This window comes from Camponotus floridanus, unplaced genomic scaffold (genome assembly GCF_003227725.1).
Source record: "Camponotus floridanus strain SB8 unplaced genomic scaffold, Cflo_v7.5 scaffold77, whole genome shotgun sequence".
NCBI lineage: Eukaryota > Metazoa > Arthropoda > Insecta > Hymenoptera > Formicidae > Camponotus > Camponotus floridanus.
In genome coordinates, this window is record NW_020229846.1 from 9,022 (window position 1) to 21,199 (window position 12,178).

Below are 12,178 nucleotides of genomic sequence, written 5' to 3' on the forward strand. Positions count from 1 at the left end.
TTCGATGACGAATAGGCAATAATACCAACCTTGATGTAAACAATACATATTTATATTATATTATATCATATTATATTTTACATATTTTAATACAGTAAATAATTTTTCGATATTGATCGCGATCGCGTTTAGAAAAGGATTTAACGGAGCGTCTTGTACCACTACTTCACTCTTTGAATGTCGTCGCGCGAATAATAATAGAGTCGAACAAATTAATTCGAAAGACCGTGTTATTATTATTTTTTCACCGAAACATTTTTCAAGACTATGGCATTAGCGCGCTATTGTTTACGCCGCTAAGGTCAGTGTTATTGTTTGTTCGTCATCGAAATATTTTACATATTTTAACATATGTATACATATATACATGAAATATATTAAAGTATATAGAAGTATTTTAGATTATATAGATTTTTTAATTATATGATTATTTATTAAAAGATTGATGTATCATGGAGTCTTTCATTATGTCAATTGTTTAGATCCACGATTCAATTATTTTATTGAGCGTCCTCACAATTCGAATTATATTTCATTGAAAAATAAAGTGATAAAACATCGCAGACATTGTATTCGACTCTATAAATATTTACTCTATAAATATTAAAGAAATAATTTCTGCTCGTAAAAATCGATTTCATATCGAAATCATAATTTATTATTTTAGATTTCTGTTACTATGATTCTTAGTTGATTAAATGAATAAATTATGAAATATATGATTCGAGAATTTTTGTCACGATATATATAGATATGAATTACGTGTTATTTATAAAAATTAATTAATCATATTGTTATAATAAATAATTTCCCGATGTTGATCGCGATCGTATCTATAGAAAAAAAATTTAACGGCGTATCATTATATTACATATTAGAAAATATTAGGCAATAAAATATGATATTATTACAATTGTTTTATTGCACTTTTTCTAAGTCAAATTTTATAATATTTAGTTTTGCATTTTAAAAGACTAACTTAGAGCGAACTAAATAAATAAATAAATGATGTTGAGAAAAAGAAAAAGAAGACACATAAATAAATAAATATATAATATAAGTATAATATAATATAATATAAGTATATAATATACATAAATATATAATATAAATAATAGCGTAAAAAGAGAGACATAATAATATTTTTATATAATAAATTATTATTAATTAAATTATTTATATTTTTATTTATATTACTTATATTATCAGAGGGACATAATGTGGCACATATGTTTCTTGGCTTCCCGCTACTTCTTAACTTATCTCGTATTTAATATTTATCACGAAATGTATATAAAGGATAATAATTAATGTAAAATCTGAAGCATACTTTTGTCTTTCACGAGCATTATTTTTATTATCTTATACAACATTTTATTTCATATTTTATTTTTGTTTTTCTGTACATTATTTCTATGTATTTTTCACATACACATATATGTGAATGGATCTTAATAATTTTTAAATAAAAATATATAATTATTTCTAATTAATATTTGTTCTTTTATATCATTGTAAGAGTATATAAAAACATAAATTTAAAAACTTGATATAAATAAATTTACAATGATTTTATTCAAGATAACATATTATAAAGTCATATCTAAATATATACCTATATATATATATATATATATATATATATATATATATATATATTTAGATATGACTTTACAATATATTATTTTAAATAAAATAATTGGAAGAAATAGTTTTTGATAGATGAATCTTGAAAGTTTATAAAAACATAATATAAAAAACATAACATAAAATAAAAAATCTTGATATAAATGAAAGTTTGTAATGATTGAAGATAAGATATTGTAAAGTCATTTAAGTATATATATTTAGATATAATAAAATCTATATATACATATTTAAATATGACTTTACAATATATTATCTTGAAAACAATCATTACAAATTTTTATTTACATTAAGATTTTTTTATTTTATATGTTTTCTATAAACTTCCAAGAGTCATGTATCAAGAATGATTTCGAAAAAATATTTTATATGCAATATTACTACATGATTACAGCAACGTTGCATTTCTTCAAATATATTACATTGCAATATTGCTGCGACATTTCGTTGTAATATTACAAAAAGCGAACATCTTAACGTTGGCGCAACTTTACAGCAATGTTGCAACAAAGTTTCGCAACCGATTTGCAATATTGCAATGTTTCAATGAAATTATTCTGCAATATATTTACAACCTTTCTGTGCTGTATGGGAGAAAACAATGAATTATATTTATATTTTGATTAATATATTAATTCATTTTCTTATTGAAACAAATGCATTTTTTAAATAAAAAACGGCAGGAACTTACAATTAGTTACACACCTAATACTACTCATTCAAAAAAAGAGTACATCTTAAATATATGAATATAATATAATATATTAATATATCTTCGATTCTCACTGCTTCGATAAACCTTGCAATTGTTCTTGTATCTGCTCGAATGTCTTGCCTTTGGTTTCAAGTACATAGAAGTATATGAATAAACCACCAGCGAAACTGCACGCAGTAAATATCCAGAACGGTACATGTATGCCAGCAATATTGGCAATGACTAAATATGATGTTGTCACTACAAAAGCGTCTAAACTTGTTGCTATTAAAACAATCGTGCTGCCAAGTGCCTTCACATTTATAGGAAATATTTCGCTGAGCAAAGTGAACGGTTGCGAAGACAGACCCAAGACATACATGATTATGTATGTGATGACACCTGTAGCGGGCAACCAAGTAATGTCTTTCGTATTTATATGATTGTATTGCAGACTGAAATACGTTGCGACCATAGCGGTCGAGCATGCTGAACCAATGCATGAGATTATCAATAGTGACCTTCTACCGCTATGGTCAGTGATGAACATACAAATGATCGTAAATATCAGTTGTATGACGCCCAACATCATAGTTAAGTATTTGCCCTCCAGATTAACATTCATCTGGTCGAAGATAATTTGAGCATACTGTAATATAGCTTGATATCCACTCATTTGTTGAGCCACGCCCACGCACAATAGTATTATTAGAGCTCTGTAAAATCAAGTTTATTGATAAAACGTGGCTAAAACAATAGCTCTGTTATCCTATATCATTTCAACAATTTCAAATTACTATGAGGTCAAAAATCAATTGAGTAGAATATATTTTCGAAAATTATTATACAAAAATATAATTATTCTACATAAAAAAAGAATGGATTTGTACAAAATTACATTACTTGCGAAATTAATTTTAATAGAAAAGATGTTTTTAAACAATTTTATCGATTTATTAATAATCATATGTGATGATAAATGGAAATTTTACATCTCATCTTCGATTTTCTGGCACGCACAAAAGTTCTCGAAAACCAGTTTGACCATTTAAATTGACTTCTCACTGTTCGATTTCATATGCCTCATTGTAAACATCCTCTTTGCCTCTCAATTGAATGAGAGAGTTTATGGCTTCTTGTTTGGCGTTACGATGCATCAAATAGTATGGTGATTCCGGTAGCCAGATAAAAACAAGGATAAATATACACGGTGCAACCAAAGACAAGAAGGTGAGATTTTGTGTCGATAAAAATGGGCCTATCACAAACTTCACTAAAATGCCGATTTTCTTAGCAACTGTTAACATGGATGTTAAATTACCGCGGATGTATGCTGGTGAAATTTCGCCCAAATACATCGGCGTGGCTGTATAAGCGATGCCCATAGCCAAACCGGCTATAAGTCTTGATATTTACAGCTCCTATAAAGCAAAAAAAATAGAAACTTAAAGAGATTGATCGCGTCAAATTGTTTGTATAAATTAGAATGGAATAGAATTTAAAATTTAATTTAAAATCGCGGTGTATGTATATTGTGTATTATATTCAAAGAATTTCAAGAAAAGCAAGTGTTATTATATTGATAGGCGCTACAAGGATATGCATTTTCCAGACAAACTTAAAACAAAAAAGATTATAATAAAAATTGGCTAATTAATAATTTTTAATTTCAAGATAAACACGATATTTCGTTTTAGGATACTTACTGTCGAAGATGTTGCAAAAGCAATCATCAACCAGCTGATTATCGAAGGCACAGCAATAAATAACATGGTATTTTTTCTACCGAAGATATTAACAATGACTGCACAAATAATAGCACCAGCAACTGAACCTAATGTAAGTAAAGATGCAACCCAAGAGGCTTCTTCTGGAATCAGATGCATAGGATATTTTTCATCCTTCCCTTGCATCAATACAGACAAAGATGGCGACGACCAACCCAAAAATTGACCAACTGACAGCATGCCCAGATTTCCTTCCAGATAAAATAATTCAAATAATTCAACATTTCAAATAGGTTTTGAGAATCTTTTTCTTTTTAATTGACATTAATAATGTCAATTTTGTAAAAGACAATATTCTTCTATGAAAAATTGATTTATGTATTATTAAGTATTTTCAATCATAAAGCAAAAAATTTTTAAATTTTAATATAATTTTGTATGTATTTACAAATATATAATTTAAAAAAATAACGTAATCGAAGATAGGTATTCTAAATAAATGAAATTTTTCAAATTATTATTCAATTATTATTCATATATCCGTTATATCCGTTATAGAATATATATAATAAGCATATATGTAGTAACTTAATATAATTAAGATAACAAACAAAATGCATAAAGTGTATAATAATTAAATTATGAGTTTTGTTATAAAATTGTAACGAATAAATATTCATTTAAAAAACTGAAAAAATATAAGATTAATTAAATATACGAGTACATCAAATATATAATATCATAATCATGTTAATATAACATCAAATCTTACATGAATTTCACACAAAGCAATAGAAACTAATCGTTGCAGAATCACCGAATATTATTGACATTAAAATCTACATAAATATATTTAATTTTACGTTGACACATGACAATGACAGCTACATATAATACACATCCAACTTCAATCATAGTTATTTAAAAAAGATTAATAAAAAAGGAATTTAAATTATTGCAAACATTTATGTGTAATTATAAATTTAAAGTTTAATAATGTATAAATTATGTAAATGTAAATATTTTTATTTCTCCATGTTTATCTCAATGAATGCATGTACGTTACGTACCCGCTATGGCAGCAAGATATACCTTCTTCATCTTTACAATACAATCTCCAGACATATTCGTTTCACAAATGTTTCTTCGAAACATTTCATAACCGATTCTTGAAAACGTTTCTGATTGGTTAAAATGTTCACTTCAAAAACAATAAGAGATACGTATATTATTAGTAAAAACAATAAATAAAGTCATTGATAAAGCAGTTATAAGTTATTATAGCATTGTAAATCAATAATATTTCACTAAAAGAATTCAATATTGATTGTTTTAATCAGTAATATTAAATTATAATTTACTTACCTCGTATAAAATTAAAAATTTTATTTATATTTACGTGCATATTGAATTACGTGCATCTTAAATAGATGATGATTTATTTTACTTAAATAGATAATGAACGGATCGTTTTCGTTTATTAGTCGGACATTTACTTGTCCGACTTATACAATCGATTTAACATCTGAAGTTCCTATATTGATATTGTATCAGAAATTAAATCGAAATAATACTTTTAGTTTTATCTGTCGTCCTTTGCAAGTTTTATATAATTTTCATGACTAAAACTTAACTAACGAGGAAAACAACGAATCGTAACAGTAAATGAATGAACTAGCAATTACTGATTTTACAGTGAAATTTTACTTTCACTAATTATAATTAAATATAAGATAAAGGCAGATCTTATATTCAATATAATTTAATTATATCAAGATTATTTCACATGTTTTTGACTGCATTTATTATTACAATCTTAATAGAAGCAATAGGAGTCATATTATACATAATTAAAATTTAATATAAAAAGTATTTTTTGTTATTTTATATGATATTATAAATTAAAATTTAAATTATCAATTTAAACATTATACCATTAATATACAAGAGAGAATTAAAATATATATGTTAATGTCCTTCTATAGTAAAATTTGAAAAAATAAATAAATAAATTAATTAATTAAATTAATTAATAATGAATTAATTTTTTTAGTTTTTTAATATTTATTTTAATAACTTCAAAACATTACACTATTTATACAAATACTATAAAAATGAATATAAATGTCATTGAACTACTACTTCATATAATAGGTCCTTCGTTAATAGAAAATAAAAACTTTTAGTGAGAAAATATATAAATCGATAAATAGGCAAAGAAAATTGATAAATAAGAAAATTGATTTGTAGACAAATGGTCGAACTTTAATAATAAAAATTTTAAAATAGTATTTTAAAAAATAACATACATGTGAAGAACTAGGAATAAAATATATATGAAAATTCAAAATACTATTAAAATATGAAATTGAAAAGTTACAAACACATTTAATGATACAAATGATTAATCTAAATTTTTCTTCACAATGTGGAATAATATCACAGGATGATGATTCTATAATATATCGAAAAGTATGCACTTGTGTGTGTGAAACAATTAAAATTTAAAATTCATTCAAAAAATATTGAAATGTACCTACTCTATAAATATATATTAAAAACTCAAATCAATCAAAAACTTAAATCAAAATTATAATTATCGTTAATATAAAAATTGCAATGAATTTTTGAATCTCAATTAAACTTAAAAACTGAAAAGCTTTTTATAAAAATTTAGGAAATACAAAATATTTTTATTATATAAGAACACAAAAAATAATTACATTGTAAAAGTTTTCGTAGGTAATGCTCGAATCTCTTTTGAAAGAGAATAAAGTAACTCTATTTTGGCTTCCTTTTTTATTTAAAATGTATTGTAATTCAGTTTTGATAATTTTCCAATTGTTATTTGGTATATATCCTATTTGTGATTTATCTTTTTAATTTTCGCAATTAATATGGCGAATCCGTTCGATTTCGAAAATTATATTTTTCAATGAATTATTTAAGAATACTATTCATTCAAAAAAGAATAAAAAATATAAATCTTGATAAATCTATCTTTTATTCCCACTACTTCGATAAACGTTGCAATTCTTCTTGTATCTGTTCTAATGTCTTGCCTTTAGTTTCAGGTACATAAAAGAATATGAATAAAACTCCAGTGGAACTGCAAGCAGTGAATATCCAGAACAGTACCAGCATTGTGTGCCAGCAATATCGGCAATGCCCAAATATGACGTTGTCACTACAAAAGCCGCTAAACTTGTTGCTATTAAAACAATCATGCTGCCAAGTGCCTTCACATTTATAGGAAATATTTCGCTGAGCAAAATGAACGGTAGCGAAACCAGGCCCAAGGAATACATGATTATGTATGTGATGAAACCTGTAGCGGGCAACCAAGTAATGTCTTTCGTATTTATATGATTGTATTGCAGACTGAAATACGTTGCGACCATAGCGGTCGAGCATGCTGAACCAATGCATGAGATTATCAATAGTGACCTTCTACCGCTATGGTCAGTGATGAACATACAGATGATCGTAAATATCAATTGTACGACGCCCAATATCATAGTCAAGTATTTGAATTCCAGATTAACATTCATCTCGTCGAAGATTATTTGAGCATAGTTTAATATTGCTTGATTGCCGCTCATTTTCTGAATTATGAATAGGTACAACATTATTATTAGAGTTCTGTAAAATCAAGTTTATTGATCAAACGTGGCTGAAATAATAGCTCTGCAGTTCTGTATCAACATAACAATTTGAAATTAATATGAGGTCAAAAATCGAATAGAAAATATTTAAGAAAATGATTATACAAAAGTATAATTATTTTACACAGAGAAAAGAATGGATTTGTACAAAATTACATTACTTGCGAAATTAATTGTAATAGAAAAATATTTTTGAAAACTTTTATTTTTTACGATTCATTAATGTTCAAGGGTAACAATAAATAGACATCTCACCTGCGATTTCCTGGCACGCATAAAAGTTCTCGAAAACCAGTTTGATCATCTAAATTGGCTTTCACGAACTCTTCGATTTCATATGCGTCATTGTAAACGTCCTCTTTGCCTCTCAATTGAACGAGAGAATTTATAGCTTCCTCTTGGGCGTTACGATACATCAAATAGTATGGAGACTCCGGTAGCCAGATGAAAAGAAGAGCATAAATAGATATGGCGCAATCAAAGACACGAAAGTGAGATTTTGTACCGATAAAAATGGTCCTGTCCCAAACTCCACTAACATACCGATGTTCCCAGCGACTGATAACATGGATGTTAAATTACCGCGGATGTGTGCTGGTGAAATTTCGCCCAAATACATCGGTGTGGCTGTTAAAGCGATGCCCATAGCCAAATCGGATATAAACCTTGATACAGCTCCTATAAAGCAAATAAAAAAAATAGGAACTTAAAGAGATTGTTCGCGCCAAATTGATTACACATAAGCGGGATAAGATGCTTAGATAACACAGGCCTGTGAGGTTTTTTTTTTAAGATGCAAAAGTGATTTCCGACGTAATTTTGTGAGCTGAATTCGAATCTGGCCGCTGAATTTGCGTAACACGTCACGTTTGAGTAATTTGTAATTGAATGGTCCAAAAATCGCTATTTTGACCAATTTCATGAATTTATTGCGAGGAAACCAAATTTTTTGAAATATTTCTGCCAATGGCATCGTATAATACTCACTTTCGCCTTTCAAAACCACTTTCGATTACCACTGCACGATTTTTTTTCGCTGAGATATATAAGTATGACGTTGTAAGAAAATTTACGTTAAAGAAAATTTATATAGACATCAATATGGTAGATCCATGATCTTGAAATTTGAAAAGATTGACATATGTCAGGTTCGGTTGGCCAAAAAAATATTGTAAAGAAATGTCTAACACAGTTGTTACACATTTTGATAAATTTTTCTAAATTTTATGCCTTTTTATTGTGACTCTATTCGCCATATTGGATGCGCCATTTTTAATTTCAAAAGCTGACAGAAGGTATTTAAAAATGTATATTTTTACCCTAATCGTAGTGAGATAGAGAGGTAGCATATGTATATATATATATATATATATATATATATATATATATATATACATATATACATGTATGCATACGAGACACGGGATCAGCACAATGTTCTTATGTCTTTTCGCCATTCTTAGATAATCAATTTAAAAGTTTACATTATCATTGATAATTTAAGTTTTAATGAGGCACTAGGATTTTATTAATTATACGCATTAAATATGCAAACAAGTTACATATGTAATAAAAAAATTAAAAGAAATATATTTAAAAATTTTTGAAGAAGTATATAATGACATGTCACTAATGATACATGTCAATAATATTGCAATGCATCATTAGCGTAATCTTCTGCCGACAGTAGGAAACGTACATTTTCTCTTTCTGTGTGTTGTGTACATGTGCATTGATGACGATGATAAAGACGTTTCTTAATTGAAAATTTTCATATTTCGATTTTGCGTAATAATATTTGCATCAGTTATTACAGTTTATAAATTATGCAGCACAAAAATAAAGATACTTTCTTTATATAATTCAAACTCGCTCTATCGATTAAGCCTAGTAAAAATTCAATCCGTTCAGCCGTTATTGAAATTTGATAATCTGAGTTACTCTCAACTCTCAACTGTTCGACTCGCGTATAGATACACGGAACACGGAGTGCTTCGCTAATGCTTCGCATAAAATTGGCGCGAAACATCGTGTCTCTTGAGTGTGTGTTATATTCAAACAATTTCAAGAAAAGCAAGTGTCATTATCAGTCATTACATTGATAAACGTCACAAGGATAAGCATTTTCTAGGCAAACTTAAAACAATAAAGAAATTATAATTAAATTTATGGAATTATAATTATGAAATTAATGCAATTATAATTAAAATTATAATCAAAATTTCGTTAATTAATAATTTTTTATTTCAAGATGTAAATACGATACTTTTTTCAAGGATACTTACTCTCGAAGATGTTGCAAAAGCTATCATCAACCAGCTGATTATCGAAGGTATGGCAGTAAATAATATAATATTTTTTCTACCGAAGATATTAACAATGACTGCACAAATAATGGCACCAGCAACTGAACCTAATGTAAGTAAAGATGCAACCCAAGAGGCTTCTTACAAAGTCAGATGAATAGGATATTTTTCATTCTTCCCTTGCATCAATACAGGCAAAGATGGCGATGAACAACCATAAAGTGGCCAATTGAAGTATGCCCAGATTCCCTTTCAGGTAAAATAAGATTTTGAATAGGGATTTGAGAACTTTTTTCTTTTTAACTGACATTAATAATGTTAATTTTATAGAGAAAATATTCTTCTTTGTAAAATTGATTTGTATATTATTATTAAATATTTTTCAATCATAATTTTTTTAACTTTCAATATAATTTCAAATGTATCTAAAAGCACATAATTTAAAAAAATAACGTAATCGAAATTGTAGATATAAATTCTAAATAAATAAAAGCATTTATATATTCCGTTATGGAAAGTAATCTTATATGAATTTCATCAAATCTTACATGAATTTCAAACAAAGCAATAGAAACTAATTGTTGCAGAATCATCGAATATTATTGTCATTAAAATCTATAGAAATATATTTAATTTTACGTTCACGTGACAATAACAACTACATATAATACACATCCAGCTTCAAGCATTAGTTATTTAAAAAAATTTAATAAAAAAGAAATTTAAATTATTGGAAACATTTATGTGTAATTATAAATTTAATGTAATAATGTATGAATATGTAAATGTAACCAAAATATTTTTATTTCTCCATGTTTATCTCAATGAATATATATACGTTACGTACCCGCTATGGCAGCAAGATATATCTTCTTCATTTTTACAATATAATCCCCAGATAGCTCATATAAGTTTCACAAATGTTGAAACGTTTCCAAGAACGTTTCTTCGAAACATTTCATAATCGACTCTGCAAAACATTTCGAATAATAGGTTAAAATGTTCACTTAAAAAAAACGTGATACGTTTCTTATGCTAAAAAAAACGTTTAAAAAACATTTGAAATACGTTTTTTTCCTTTTATTCGTTTAACGTTTGTTTTTTCATAGAATTAATAAAATAATGCATTCATACACACTCTCTAAAAGTGAATCAGTTTATATTATCAGTGAAAACAGTAAATAGAATCATTGATACAGCAGTTATGTTATTATAGCACTGTAAATCAATAATATTTCACTGAAAGAATTAGTAATATTGACTATTTTAATCAATATTAAATAATATTAAATTACAATTTATCTACCTTGTATAAAATTGAACATTTTATTTATATTTACGTTCCATTTTTTTCGTACTTAAAATTTCGTTATAAGAATTATATAGAGCTTGCAAAATGTTAAAAGTATAACTTCGATTTAATTTCTGATACAATTTCAATACAGGAATTTTAGATATTGGTCGATTTTATCACTCCGACAAATAAATATCCGGCCAATAAATGAAAATAATCCGTTCATGATCCGTTTTATTTAAATAAAATAAATTATCATTTATATATATATATATATATATATATATATATATATATATTATATATATTTTATTTGAAATTAATTTGAAATTAATTAAAAAATAATTATTAAAATTTAGATTTTATTTTGTCTATAGAAACGTGAAAAATATATTTCCTTAACTATGTTTTTAGAAACGTTTCTTATTAATGTTTTACGGTTAAAAAACATTGGATACATTTAAGAAACATATATAATGAAACGCGTGCAACCTGAACTATTTCTTCTTTAAAACAAATAGATTTGGGTTAGCTTCTATCTTTGCTGAGCCCTCCCTCCCTGTAGAGATAGTGAAACCCTCTGTATCTACGCATGCACTTTGCAAGATAAAAGAAATTTTATTCTACATAATCTCCAGTTGAAAATGCAGTTTGTGCAAATTTATCCAAATTAAGATCACGGGAACATTGAACATATTTGATAAATAATATAACTTTGTAATAAACAACGAGCAACGGCTAAAACTTTTTGCAAATTAATCAGTGACATGTCCTTGACAACATATGTCAAAGTCATCGAAATTGGCGAATCGCTAATATGTAATTTTACCCATACATTATTTAAC

The 12,178-nt window shown here is 26.5% G+C and overlaps 2 pseudogenes; both read right to left on the reverse strand.

Moving 5' to 3' along the window:
- Positions 1-2,426: 2,426 nt before the first annotated feature.
- Positions 2,427-4,316, reverse strand: LOC105255163 (annotated as a pseudogene).
- A 2,740-nt stretch (positions 4,317-7,056) lies between these two features.
- LOC105255164 lies at positions 7,057-11,002 on the reverse strand (annotated as a pseudogene).
- Between the last annotated feature and the right edge of the window lie 1,176 nt (positions 11,003-12,178).